This window comes from Nannospalax galili, unplaced genomic scaffold, assembly GCF_000622305.1.
Source record: "Nannospalax galili isolate Female #2095 unplaced genomic scaffold, S.galili_v1.0 scaffold1536, whole genome shotgun sequence".
Taxonomy (NCBI): Eukaryota; Metazoa; Chordata; class Mammalia; order Rodentia; family Spalacidae; genus Nannospalax; species Nannospalax galili.
In genome coordinates, this window is record NW_008337295.1 from 284,648 (window position 1) to 298,940 (window position 14,293).

Below are 14,293 nucleotides of genomic sequence, written 5' to 3' on the forward strand. Positions count from 1 at the left end.
CCCCTTCTGTCCTCCACGGGCATTGCACGACACGGGTGCACTTACCTATATGCAGGCAATACATGCATACATATAAAATTAAAAAAAAATTAAAAAATTTATTTACTATTTTTTTTAACAGAGCACAAGGTAGGGGGTTATTTACAGAAGACTGGGTGCCCCACATTTATGGCTTCATTGTAAAGTCCACACTCAAATACAGATCCTGTGACCTCCCGACAGCCGCACAAAATGGTGAGAGGTGCTGCTTGGTGTTCTCTGCTTATATATCCTTTGCCCTGCCTCCCCATGCAGCTAAGGTCAACCGACTGGGTGGGAGGGGTAATTGACTCCCTCCTTGACTCCTTGATGAGCATGGGAAGGAGGTGTGACTATGGCTTACCAGCATAGTGGCTGGAGGACACTTCCAATTAACACTCCACCCCTTCCTCCGGCTCTTACATTCTTTCCACTAACCTCTTCCACAAAGGGTCCTTTGTTTTTCCTACCTGGTTGCTTGGCCATCATACAGCATTTATTATTCTCCTTCCCCCATTTATTTGTTGACATGGCTAATCATGATCATCAATTTGAATTGAGAATGAATTGACTGCTGACTAACCCCAGGAGATCTGAAGGCACAACTCTAGGTTTATCTGAAGGCATTTCCAGAAGCAGTTAAATCCTGAGGATTCTGACCTTATCAATCAGTGGTTTGGACAGGCTACTGGGAGGTGGGGAGACTGCGGAAGGCAGGGCATAGTACAGGAAGTAGGCACCAGGTGTGAGACACTGGGGACATCTTGCCCCAGCCCTTTCCCATTACTGCCCGACTGCTTCCTGTCTGCCATGATGTGAGATCCATCACGTTCTCCGACACAACTGACGAACACCTCAAAACATATCTCTCCTCCGTTAAGATACTTCTGTTGTTTGAGTTTTATAAATGTACCCGGATTTGTGAGACTGTCACAGAAGTGACATCTTGTATATAAAATACAGCACGCTTTGTTTTCTTGTAGTCTGACTTTGACCAAAATTGGAGAGAAACTTAACCTTGGCCTTTTCACTTTTGTAGACCAGTGTTCACTATGAATTTCCCTCAGGAGTGATTGATGCCCACATAAGACAGTCTATAACAAGAACCCTACCAGTTTTACCTGTCACCTACTGAGACAGAGCTGTCCATCACAAGGCCATGCTATGGCCACTCCTTCCTACCACACTGTGTCAACTCTGTTCCTACCACCACAGAAATGTTACTGGTCCAACATGTTTCTGCTTTCATCAAATTCCTTCTGGCTCAGTGAACTTTTCATTTAATAATTATTAGAATTGCGTCTTCTCCTAAGTCATTAAAATCGAAGAAGAGATTGTTCCATTTCTTTTCTCTTTAGCAGAACAAATCTCTCAGGAAAATGATCTGCTTCTTAGCACTTTGCTGTTCAAAGCAGCCGGGCCATTAGACCTGAACCACTTTACTTATTACTGAATTTGCAACATACAGTTAGTTAAGTAGCAGATCACATTGCACAAGGCCTAGGAGCAGCTCATGCCTCAGGTTTCATGATGATGACTACAGTGGAAGAGTTCTCGGACACTCTCCTATACCTGCTCCACAGCCCACACTGTGTGTGTGTGTGGAGGGGGTTGTTAAATGCTCCCTCTGGAGCCGGCAGGCTACAGGCTGCAGAGTGCACCACGGCTCAGCACATAGTGTCCAAGTGTAGACCAGTCAACTCCCTCTCACTAGTCAGTTTCTAAAGCTAAGAATGCTCTACTTCTCAGCAAACTGGGACTGAAAAATCATGAATAGCAGTAGAAATACGTTCCTGGCTCTGGGCCCACTATTACAATCCTTCCCTCCACCAGTGCTTTGGAGCCACCCTCTCCCACCTTCAAGAAATCACACAATAGTGTCTTCAAGAGATGATGGGTGACCCCTTGAGAACAACTCTCTAAGGAGTACACAGCACAAACACTAGGACTGAATCCATTCCAGATCGCCAACTTCCACATCTGCTCTACCCTAGCATGACCGCATATGCTCTTGAGGCCCAGAAGTCATACCTGTTCTCCCTTTCCACCTCCTCTTTCCCAGTCTTTTCCCTACCTTTACAAAAGACACACACCCACCCACCCACACACCCTGCGCCACACTCTCTCTGCCTCAAGTTATAAGCTATCCCAAAGGGCAAAAACACTGGGTGGGTGACTGGTAGAGGTGTTGCTATGTCAGTGCCTCACATCTACTTCTTTAAGGGAGCTTAGCACTGGACATACCATATCCCACTTCATGCCTTGGGTTTAGACACCACAGACTGGCAAAGATGATTAAAGTTTCATTTAGAAAGTTTAGTCTTGGGGCTGAAGAGATGGCTCAGCGGTTAAGAGCACCGACTGCTCTTGCAGAGAACCCGGGTTCGATTCCTAGCACCCACATGGTGGCTATGAACCGTCCTTAACTCCAGTTCCAGGGGAATCTGATGACCTCCAAGGCACAGGCAATACACTCATATACATAAAATAAAAGCAATAAACATATTTAAACAAAAAAACCAAAACAAAAAGAAAGTTTAATCTCAAACTGGGCATGGTGTGGTGGCCACACACACAATCTCAGCACTTGGAGATAGAGGCAAGAGGATCAGGAGTTCAACGTCATCCTTGGCTATATAGCAAGTTAAGAGGCCAGTCTGAGCTCCATGAGTCTTGGTCTTCAAACCAACAAAACATAAAAGAAAACTTTAATCTGACCCACTGTGAAAGAATGCATTGCTTCCTCAGGAGAAGCAAGCAGAATGCCAGTAAGCAACCACCATGGCACCTCTTGCATGCTCTCGTACCCTCTCCTCCCACCCTCTTGTACCCTTTCCCACCCAGTGCCTCACTCCCTGCTCTCTCCTGTGACCAGGCAGGAGTCACAACTGCAAGGTGAGATGGTTCTCAGGGGAGTCTTAGATGTAAAAACTGAAGGGAGGCTTTGTCAGTAAGCAAGTGACTGACTATTGTGACAACGTACTTGGCAGTAATTCTGAGAAACTGAATGAGATGAATTTGCAGCATAAAGTTTTTGATGGAAGTATGAAGACTATGATAAGTTTTTTCCCATTATGATGTTAATAAATGTGTGTTATCAGTAGTGTACTCTCAACTCTGAGTATGTGAGGTCAAACAAGATGCTCTGGAGTGGCAAGTGCTAAAGATTCGGCACAGTGGCTTTGCTTAGTCCTCAGACACCTTAGCAGGGGCTCTAGTGCCAGGTGAAGCCTCCTCCCAGCGGCAGTTTCCAATCCTATGCATTCAACAAAACACAACAAGGCACTAGGTCTAGTAATCAATTGAAAGATCATGAAAATATGTCTATGATTTTTGATTTAACTTTGAACTTACCTTTGAAGTTCAAAGACAAAAGGCATACCTATAACAAAAACCATTCCACAACAGCTTACTTATGTGAACAAGCTGTTCTCAGTGTTCATATCTATTAAGACAAATGAAAGAGACTGGTATCGAATCCTTATTTCTGGTGTAAATTAGCATTCATTCACAAATACCAACTGTATCAGGGAAAAATGCTAATAGCAAGCTATCATCACTCTCAGAGACACATAGTGGGTAAGCTGTTATTTCCTATTTAACAGCATCAAAATCTGCAACTAGTTAGCGAGTGTTTCCAGGAGGCAGACACTGTTGTAGTCACTGGGGACGCACAAGACAATGCCTGCCCTTGGGAAGCTTATATTCTGGTGGAAAGTGGACAAACTAGCACAGTAAGGGAGTAGGAAGCAGGAGGGCTGGATTCTGGGAGAGCAGGGGCTTGGTGAAAGGATGGGGTGAGAAGAGTTCAGTGAGGCAATCCTTAAGAAAAGTGAACTTCCAGTTTGCAAATTATAGCTAAACATGATCACCAAGAAAGATAAAGGAAAAAAAAAAAAAAAACCTATGCTTCATAAAGATGCCACATGTGGACCTGAAAGCAGTGCTGGTTGATAAAACTGACCATCTAGATGCCACGTCATCTTTGGTATTTTATATGCATTTTATACATTCATATTATTTTCTTATTTAAATTTAGTGTGTGTGCGTGTGTGTGCGTGCGTGCGTGTGTATGGCCAGAGTTTGTGTGTGTGGCCAGAGTTTGGAGGTCAAAGGACAACTTGCTGACCTTTCCTTCCCTGTGTCCTAGGGATTGAACTCAGGTCATCAGACTTGGCAGCAAGCACCTTTACCAAGACTGGGCCATTTCACTGGTGACCACCAGAATGTTTTGAATGCTGGGCAAACACTCCATTACTGAGCCACAATCCAGCCTAGAAGGTATTATAACCATCTCGCTAAATGAATCCTGTGAGAGAATGTGACCGGGAGCTATGTGCTAGGGAAGGGGAGAAATCCGCATGAAACTGATGAACTGTGCATCAGGTAATGGGTGCCCAGGGGTATCATCACAAGCAAAGGGGCAGGGAGTGTCACCCTAACAAAGGCCACAGCGGCAGACAGATGGCTGCTTTGTACTCATATTGCATTCCTAGTCTACATAGAAAGAGAGCTCATCTGGTTTTTAGAGCTCTTTGAAAGAAAGTCTGTTCTTTAAATTTATCTTGCCCATAATGGTTTATCCCTTACAGTGAAATTAGAAAGAATCAGATGGTGAAGAGTATGGATGAAAATTTAAGCTTTTGTGTGTCTGAAACCTTGGTATATCATGGGCAGATCACATGTAAAGTTATGCACGATCACTTTATATCCCAGACATTAGCAAGGTAATAAATATTCCAAATACAAATTTCTTATCAATAAATTCTATAGCCACAGGAAGATTCCAGAGCTGACTTAGAAACAGACTAATGCTAATCCTGTATCTACTAAATTGCATTCATAAATAAAAACTTTCCTGGAAAAGTTAAGACTGTTGGTAAATGAATTCTACCAAACATTTAAGAAATAACACAAATCCGCGCACTCTGAAGAGGAACACTTCTAACTTATCTTAATAGCCCAGTGCTATCAATTACAAAAATACAGACACACACACACACACACACACACACACACACACACACAAATTCTCCATGATTACCAACACAGAATTTCCTAACAAAAGACTAATAGGTGGAACCCAACCCCCTGAACCCCAACTGTGAGACTGGCTTACCATTCAAAAATCAGCAAGCATAATTCACCATGCTTTAATTAAATGAGAAAAGCTGGTCATCCCAAATGATAGAGAATAAAAATCCTTAGCAAACCAGAAAAAAGACACTTCCGTCTGATAAAGATGCACAGAGAGCCCACAAACATGCATGCTCCCCTGCTGCCCAGCACTACTGGAGCCAGCGGCACGGGGACCAAGAAGCAGAAGGCTCACATTTCTCCACACAGAAGATTCTATGATCACAGTCACAGAAATCCACAACTGTGTTTAAAAGCTACTAGAATGAATAAGTGAACTTAGCAACATCACAGGACACAAATCAACATATTCAAAAGTAAGCTATTTTTATATAGTAGTAACAATTAAAATGAACAAACAAAAAACCCCTTACTGTAGTATGATGGCTCTAGTTTGCAATCCCAGCATTCACAAGGCTGAAGCAGGGGGATGTGTAGTTCAAGGTCAGTCTGGATTACACAGCAAGGTCAAGGCCAAAAAGGAATGCATCAAAAGAACTTGACTTTAAAACAAAACCCGAGTGTTTGCATGCCTTTAATTCCAGCACAAGGGAGGCAGAGGCCAGCCAGGACTAGACAGTGAGACCCTGTCTCAAAACAAAACAAAACAACCCCCCCCAAACAACAACCCCCTCCCCCCAAAAACCAAAATCCCCACCACTACTGGATACTCAGCACCAAGCATAACCAAGGTGGGCGAGGCTCGTACTGAGAATTACAAAACACTGACCTACAGTGACCATGTCGGCTAAGGTTCAGTTTTGTTTTTGCTAAGAACTAATTCGCCCTTCAGCGGCTGCTCACCCACATCTTGTTCTTTATCACACCGTACTTATAAGTGCTCTTCTTTTTCTTAAGATGGAGACCCAGACCACTGATTTTTGTAATTTTTTAATTTTGTATTTATTTTTAAATATTTTATTATTTTTGTGTGAGTGTATTGCCTGTATAAGTGCACCCGTGTGGTGCAATGCACACAGAGGTCAGAAGACAGCGTCAGATTCCCCCTGCCTCCCAGAACTGGAGTTACAGATGGTTGTTAGCCACTATGTGGGTGGTGAGAATCAAACCCCCGGGTCTTCTGCAAGAGCAGTCAGTGCTCTTAACAGCTGAGCCATCTCTCCAGCCCCAATTTTTTTTATTTTTAAACAAATGTGTATGGGTGTTTTGCCTGCATGTGCAGTACCCATGGAGCCCAAAAAGGGTGTTGGATCCCTTGGAACTGGAGGTATAGACAGCTGTTAGCCATCACATGGGTGCTGGGAACCAAACCCAAGTCTTCTGCAAGAACAGCCGCCAGTACTCTTAAGCACTGAGCTCTCTCTCCAGCTTGACTTTGTTTTCAGTACTTAAAAGCTAATGTTGAGCTGAGCATGGTGGCACATGTCTGTAACCCAGCACCTGGGTAATAGGGCCAAAGAATCAGAATTCAAAAGGTTACCCTCGCTACAACTGAGATAAGGGTCAGCCTTGGCTACATAAACCCTGTCTCAAAACCAACCAAAGAAAAATGGGGGTGGGAGGGTTAAATGTTGCCAGTGATGTCTTTTACTTAGCACACTTGTGTAACAGGACACCTTCTTGACCATAGCTACACCATGTTAAAGTGCAGGCTGACTCGAGTCTCTGAAATTATCAGGCAGTTAGCCCAAGGTATGGGAATACATGCCAGCTGGACCCTGGTTGTCTTGGGAACAGGTCAGAGCATCCTAGAATGCTCCTGCTAACTGCTGATTTATGGTTTCTGTAGGTTATACTTGGCTTGCTTCGGCAAAATAGTAATTGTTGCTTAATAGAATAGAAGTTATTAAGGGGACTCTCCGCCTGTATGCTTGGGAACCTAAACTTTTCACTCCTGGTTATAGTTTCTCTGTACAAGAAGTATCCCACAACATTTAGAGGTTCCTAAGATACAACTGCTGTACAACAAAATCCTAGAGGGAACTTTGTGACTGGTGAAGACAAAGTAGAATAACAGCAAGATTAACAATGTCAGTTTATGAAAGAGGAGGAAGCTGGTTCCGTGCAGGTGGGGGGTTTGGGTGGAAAATTGTATTTTCTTATTATTTCCTTGATACTGTTTGCTCAAGCTTAACACACTCAATGACTGGCTTCTGTATTCTGCTTGCTTGCCTAGCAACATGATCAATATAAAAAGAGCCAGAGTGCTTACGCTCTGGGCTACACTTGGACCCTCTAGGAAGAAATGTAGCCCAGCTGTGTAGGCCAGCCGTAATAAATCTTTCTTTCTTTCTACAGACTCACCTGTCTGTTTATCTGTTTGGGGCATCTGTGAATCCCAGACTATAACAACTGCTTTTGGGTTTTGACCACATGGCCAGCTTCCATTCTGCATCTTTTTCCTGGTAACTGTACTCATGTATGGCTGAGGCTGCTGACCTATCCAGTAGACGGCTAGCCCTGTGCTGCTTCACTGTGGACATTTGGTGTGGGTCTCCTGGGTACACGCCTAGCAGTGGGGTGCTGGGTACACAGTCAGACTATCCAGATAACCATGTTGAGGTAGATTAATCTGAAGAGCCAACAGAACTTTTCTCTATAAAACTTGTACAGAAAAACAGAGAATGCATCTTCAATCTTGGGGTAGGGGGTAAGAAAAATATCTTAGGGCACAAAAAGCACAAGCCATTAAAAAACTTGATAAATTTCATATTATTAAAATTAAAATTTCCTTAACCAAAGAACATTGAAAAGAGTGCAACCACAGAATGGGGGAAATATTCATAGTTTAAGTATCTCGTAACACAGACAAGGACTTGTACTCAGACCACAGCCACAAAACAGTAAGTTTTACAATGGGCACTCAACCAAGAAGTTATACAAGTGCAGCCAATACATGAGAGGGTACTCCACATCACTTGTCATGGGAATGTAAATGGACACCATTAAGAGGAGATATCCCACACCCAACATTGCAAGTAGTGTGAGGTACGGCCACAGCGGGGAGTCTCCTACGACTCGGGTAGAAACGAGAAGAAAGGAAGACAGAAGAAAATCGTTCCTAGAGAATGCTCATGGCCCCCCAAACAAACCAAAGCAAACCACAGTAACAAATCAGAAAGGAATCTGGGGTGGTAGTGGGTGACAAAGAGGCAGAAGGGAACTTCAGGGGTCAGAGAAATGTCTGTCATCCTTTTAGGGCTGTGGAGAGACCACATTGTAAAACTGCCAAAACTCTAAGACGTACAGTTTTAATCAGCACATTTTACTGTTTATAAGTTTATTCCTTAGTAAAACTTTTTTAAGACCGGTGACTTTTTTTTTTAAAGTAAGACAGGTGTGGTGGCTCATAACCTGAAATCTCAGCACTCAGGAGGCTAAGGCAGGAAGTTCTTAAGTTTGAGGCTGGCCCAAGCCACATAGTAAGTTCCCAGCCAGTCCACATGGCAAGATCTGCTATAAACAACAACAACAACAACAAAAAACAGATGCTAAAACATAGGAACACATCATGGCTATTTTAAAGTTTATGGCCCTATCAGACTATGGACTAAAACCACCCTGCCTGGTCAGGAGGGCAAAGGAGAGCTCCATGGCCCCCTGTCTTCACATAAGACTTGCTGGGAATCTGGGCCAGTTCCTAGGCTTCTGTTTTGCTTATTTCACTTGTATTCACTTACTCGAATTTTCTCTTATGAGTCTTTCTCCCTTACAGACGGTCTGTCTTTTCAACAAATTACAAATTTAATTTTTTCTTGGAAGAGTGTATTTATTCCCAAGCATGAGGAGCCATTCCAAAACAAAGAAAATTATAAGTAGTATGGACAGAAGCCAAATAAAGAAGACTGCTGAGCTGGTGTAATCCTTTTCCATAATTCCTAAAGCCCACATCACATGCACTGCCTGCTTTCACATCTAGCCAGAGAACTGCTGGCTGAAAGAAGCCAGCTTCAGCACTGTGCCTTCATACTTCAGGCACCTTCCCGCCGGCTTGGGCCTAGCTCTAATTTTCTCTTTCGTGCTAAGAGGAGCATGACTCTAGGTACATTTTTAGAACCGGCAGATCTCTGCCACAGCTGTCCTCATAACCAAGCCAGGAACCCCCAGGGCTTTCTGGTTTGCTGACTCCACAAACCAGAGACTATATACAGGGACTAGAAAGCAAGTTAAGCACAGTTCAGTGTGACAACTGTAACAGTGTCCCTGGTGCACACCCTGCACATACAAATGCTGAGATAGTAAGCATTCCCAGGCACAAATGTGTTCTCTTATCATCTGACAGAAGAGTGAATACCTGAGCTGTAACAACTGCTTCCTTCCCAGATGCCACAAGAACAAAGATGACAACACCTATGCAATCTAAATAATCACATTCACTGATTTAGCAAAAACTTTCCAGTTGTGAAACAACAGAAACCCAACCATGTGACACTAATTAGTCCGGACAAACAAGGGTCTGTAAGCGGCCAAGGACCATAGAAGCCCTACTTGAGGGATCACAAATTCAATCCCTGACTGCTACTGGAAATCTCTGCCATTTTATTTGTTAGCCTCTGCCTCTCATTTAAACAGGAAAGCAATCTTTTTTTTTTTTTTAAGTGTTCTCAAATTCACTATGTAGTCCAGGCTGGCCTTGCTCTCACAGAGATTTGCTTGCCTCTGCCTCCCAAGTGCCTGGATTAAAGGCATGCGCCACCATGCCTGGCTCAGGAAACCAATCTTAATCACTCCCAGATGTTCTGAAAATGCTATTATTTAACAGTAGCTAAATGACATTCTTCAATGGTGACCCTGAGATACTGAGAAAGCCATTTGTGTGCTCACTGTGCCTCTCAATAACAGCAGCAAGGCAGGGGCAGGAGAGCTGGCTCAGCAGTTAAGAATGCACACTGTTCTTGCAGGGGACCTGAATTCAGTTCCTAGCATCCACATCAGGCTGCTCACAAGTAGCTGTCACTCCAGCTCCTGGGGGATCCAACATCTCTGGTCTCTGTGGGCACCTCACTCACATGCACATAACCTCCCTCACACACACGAATAATTAAAAATAAAAAATTAATAAACTAAAACAAAAGCAGAAGATGCAATGTGTTTCAGAAAGGCATCCAAAGAATGAGTAGAATGTTTACCGTCTGGTTGGAAGCTCCTTACTTCATCTATCCAAAGATACCAAGCATGTAGAACACCCATTTCTAAGGATGGCATCTTGGTATCAACCATTTCCTAGTATTTGTCTTATCTCCAAGCAATTGGTATCAGACAAAAGTTACCAAAGTTACCAGTTTGCCCCAGAGCACTTTAAAAAACCTACATACCAGAGCACTTTAAAAAACCTACACATACAGGGTGGAAAGATGGCTCAGTGGTTAAGAATAGTGGCTGTTCTTGCAAGAGACCCAGGTTCAAATCCCAGCACCCACATGGCAGCTAGCAACTGCCTCTAACTCCAGTTCCAGGGGATCCGACGCCCTCTTCTGTCCTCGACAGGCATTGTACGACATGGGTGTACTTACATACATGCAAGCAATACACACATACACATAAAATAAATATTTTTTAAAAAAACAAAACTCCAATATAACATTAAAAAAGACCCTTTCACATAGGGTTTTGTTATTGGTAGTCCACCTGGCCTTGATCTTGTGCTGTTCCTGCCTCAGCCTCTTGAACACTAGGATCATAAACATGTGTTACTGCAGCTAGCTGTAAATTGGAACTTTTTTTGAGATTGTCAGAATGGCTCTAATTTATTTGGATGGTCTCAGTTCTTGACCTTTATCCTCACTGATAAAACACCTCAGTGTCTTTCCCTTCCCTACATCAGGGACTTTCTTGACCTTGAATTTGGAAACTAGGTGAACCTTTCAGGTAGAACAGATGTTAGCATCCGAGGTCCCAGGTTGTAATCATTCCTTTACTGTTGTCACGCTGGAGCAACGTCCTTCTGTACATGTCCAGGCAGAGTCCATTTCTAGAGACTCACACTCGCATTTCTGACTCCATGACACTTGTCAACAGGTCTCATCACTCCCCAGATCAAATATTCTCCATTATCTGGATCTCCTGCACCATCTTTCTTTTCTCACTCACATTGCACAGCAGTCAAAGACATGTGCTATGTGTGTCCTAAACGGACATGGGTGTGTTAGCTTACATGTCCCTCTACCCAGAAGATAGCTTCTGATCTTTGCATCCCACTGGGCAGGTATCCAACACTTCCAAACACAGATCCATCCTTGTTATAGACATATTGCTTACCACAATGAGAGAAGTCAATACCAAACAAGTCGCTCACTGGCTTCCTAAAGGCCTTCTATGAACCCATGAGCTCATCACAATACTGGGCAGTCTACTGTGGAAAGCGCGGCGGTTTTCACAGCCCTCTAAAGGGACAGGGGACAACTCCAAACTTAGCTGTCTCTTCTTGGCAGAATGATGTACCAGGTCCTTCAGGACAGACATGGAGATTTGATTCCCTTGGAGAGCTGAGAACAATTGTTCAAAGCAGCTAGGATAGCAGGGAGCTCAGTGTCCCCAGTGCAACAGTCTTCCAAGTCCAGGGAGGTCAAGGTGGCTGCAGCTTTTACTAACAGAACACGCAGGGGCTCAGGATTTAGTTAAGTCAGGCTGACACTTTTCAGCTTCAGGTGTTTTAAATGACTGATGCTCTGGAACTCAGAATTCAACTCTGATGTTCAGAGTTTGCAGTGAACTGCAGACAAGGTCTCCAAGGGCGTCTTCAGCCACCAGGGCAGCTGATCCAGGTGGCCATTCAGGAAGCGGAGACTATCCACATGCAGCTCCTAGACACAATTCAGCTTGAGGAGCTGTGAGGTAAACTGGGTGATGATCTGCTGCTTCTCCACTGGGGTGAGGAAGATACCGTCCCAGAAGTTGAAGAGGAAGAGCTTGTGCAGGTTACTCATGCAGCCCAGGTAAGGAGCAAAGGTGAGTAGGGTAGCCGGATCATAGACAGAATGCACATGTAGTTCCTGGATGTAGTCCAGGTCCAACACTCACATGACTGTGACGTAGCTGTAAAGGGACAATACCCCGATCTTGAGCCGGCTTTCCACGGCTCTGCCCACTGAAAGAGGTAAGAGAGCTGCCTGTCTGGGTATATCTCCTCGAGGTCCAGGTCTATCACTATCTTCAAGGGCTGCTTAACGCCCATCCCCGAAGGACCTGTCGCTGCTTGATTCTCACTTTCGGTCGGTGCTGACCAATCACCAGCCCTGACTCGACACCACCTGTTCCAGAAGTTCAGATGCATATCCTGTATATCCAGCACTTCCAATTTGCACCTCCTGGAAGATCTGCTGTTCCCCAAGAGCAGCATGTCAATCCCATCCAGGACAGCCTGGAAGGCCTTTGTATGTGTTGCCTTCTTCTTCATCAGGGCCCCCAGAGGGAGGCAGGGGAAGGGCCAGTCCTGCACCATGGCCCTCAGGATTTTAATGCATCTCCTTTGGAAGGCTTCCTTGAACAGTGGTAGGAAGAACACTGAGGGTAGGTCCTCCAGAGCAGAGATGGCCAGGCCTTGTCCTTCAGCAGCCTCTGTCCTGCCAGATACTGGAGTATGGGTGGAGCCTGGGAGCTCATTCTGATGGCTCTTCAGGGAGAAGTCTCCAGAGATGGATGCTGATGACAGGGTTTTGAATCCCAAAAGAGCCAGGCAGTGACTCCAGGATCCAGGACTTAGAATGTCTCCAGCTCCACCGTCTCACTATGTAATTCTGGCTGGCCTGGAACTGGCTACATAAACCAGGATGGACTCACACTCATAGAGATCTGCCTGCCTTTTGCCTCTAGAGTACGCATAAATTGGAACTTTTAAGTTATCAAGAACATTCTGAGACAGGGAGGTTCCCCAGGTAGACAAGGCCAGGCTTATTCACGGCTCATTATCACACACCCAAATTCTGCACCGCTCACTTTTTAATTAGCTTGTGGCTCACTAGTCTCAGTCCTTCACTCCCTTTCCCTCTCCCCAATAAAACACCACCCTCTATTTCAACGAGAAAACTCCCTTCCTTCCCTGTTCTTCTGTTTCTGTGCATCTCAGCTCTAGTATCTGAACTTTGCCAAATGATGCCAGAAACATTTATGGACTGATTGGCCCAAAATGGCTCTAGACATCTAGCCTCAGACAACCTAAATCACAGAGGTCAGACCACTCCTGCCTTAACTAAGTGCCACATTATCAACTGTCAGCATCATCCAAAGACAAATCATCCCTTCCCTTGCCTAGTCATCATAATCTTCTGAATAATTTCACATCTTTGACGTGATTGATAGCATCACTTAAAAGTCATCTCCCTCAGGTACTTAATACTTCAGTTTCAGACAGTAAATGTGGAAGGGGGCACAGGCTGATGAAGTTCCTATTTCAGTCCCTTTTTTTAAAAGTCTTTTTGAGACAGGGTTTCCCTGTAGCCCCAGCTGGCCTGGAATTCACTATGTAAACCAGGCTGGCCTTGAACTCACAGAGATTGCCTGCCTCTGCCTCCCAAGTGTTGGGACCACAGGCATGTGCCACTATGCCTGGCTTCCAGTCCCTTTTTATAAACATCTGTGGACTAGTTTTCTTACAGAACTTCTGAGAATTCTCTTACTCCTCCCACCCCACCTACTCTGAAGCAGCATGAACTGGCTGCCAACACCTGGCCAAGGCCAACATGGGTAGCAAACTGTGACTCCTGTAACCACACCTCTACTGGACAAGGCTGACTGTGGAGCTATGCTGCTAGGCAGGGGCCCCTGGAGATTAAGCACTTATCAGTCCTGGAGCACAGCTAGTAATCTGTCTGCTAGAACCTGGGCTGAAGTGCTGTGCACATACAATCTCTTAATCCTGACACTGTCCTCTGAGACAAGGTTCATGACACCCTTTTTAGATGTGGGCTGCAGTTGAGAGGCCGAGCAACTTCAAGCAGGTCAGGCTCTTCTGAAGTATTATCAGAACTACTCGTGATTCAAGCCCACACTGTCCACGACAGGCTGCAGTTGGGTCTTCACTGGCTTTAGCTGTTTAGCTTAAATGGAGTAATCGAAATACACTGAATGCCTCAAATGTACTTATTAGGCTTTATTTGGCTACCAAGTTTTACCTTGTCTTCATATGGTATGGGCACGAATGCTTACTTTCTAAATGCTATAGGACAAATCTAGATTTGGG

The 14,293-nt window shown here is 44.5% G+C and overlaps 1 protein-coding gene across 3 annotated transcripts in view; it reads right to left on the reverse strand.

The window, feature by feature from the left end:
* The window catches only part of Ube2f (ubiquitin conjugating enzyme E2 F (putative)), a 59,810-nt gene that overhangs the window by 28,118 nt on the left and 17,399 nt on the right, over window positions 1-14,293 (reverse strand). The window lies entirely within an intron of this gene.